This window comes from Austrofundulus limnaeus, unplaced genomic scaffold (assembly GCF_001266775.1).
Source record: "Austrofundulus limnaeus strain Quisiro unplaced genomic scaffold, Austrofundulus_limnaeus-1.0 Scaffold10795, whole genome shotgun sequence".
Classification (NCBI taxonomy): Eukaryota; Metazoa; Chordata; class Actinopteri; order Cyprinodontiformes; family Rivulidae; genus Austrofundulus; species Austrofundulus limnaeus.
Window position 1 is genome coordinate 1,364 of NW_013963197.1, and position 209 is coordinate 1,572.

Genomic DNA, 209 nt, shown 5'->3' on the forward strand with positions numbered 1-209 from the left:
GTGACTAGAATTTCATAGATTGGCTAATCTAATTGTTTTAATTTATAACATTGAGACTAAGTTGTAATTACCTTGCAACTAGCTCCTTGATTAAAAGCTGAGGTCATTCAGTCATGACCGTGATGTGACTTGAACACACAACCTTCTGATCTGGAGTCAGACGCGCTACCATTGCGCCACAGAGTCACCTGTTTGCTGTTCTTTCTAAT

At 39.2% G+C, this 209-nt stretch overlaps 1 non-coding gene across 1 annotated transcript; it reads right to left on the minus strand.

The window, feature by feature from the left end:
• Nucleotides 1-114: 114 nt before the first annotated feature.
• Nucleotides 115-186, minus strand: trnaw-cca (transfer RNA tryptophan (anticodon CCA)). Its single transcript has one exon. It is a non-coding gene; the product is annotated as a tRNA-Trp (tRNA).
• Nucleotides 187-209: the final 23 nt, after the last annotated feature.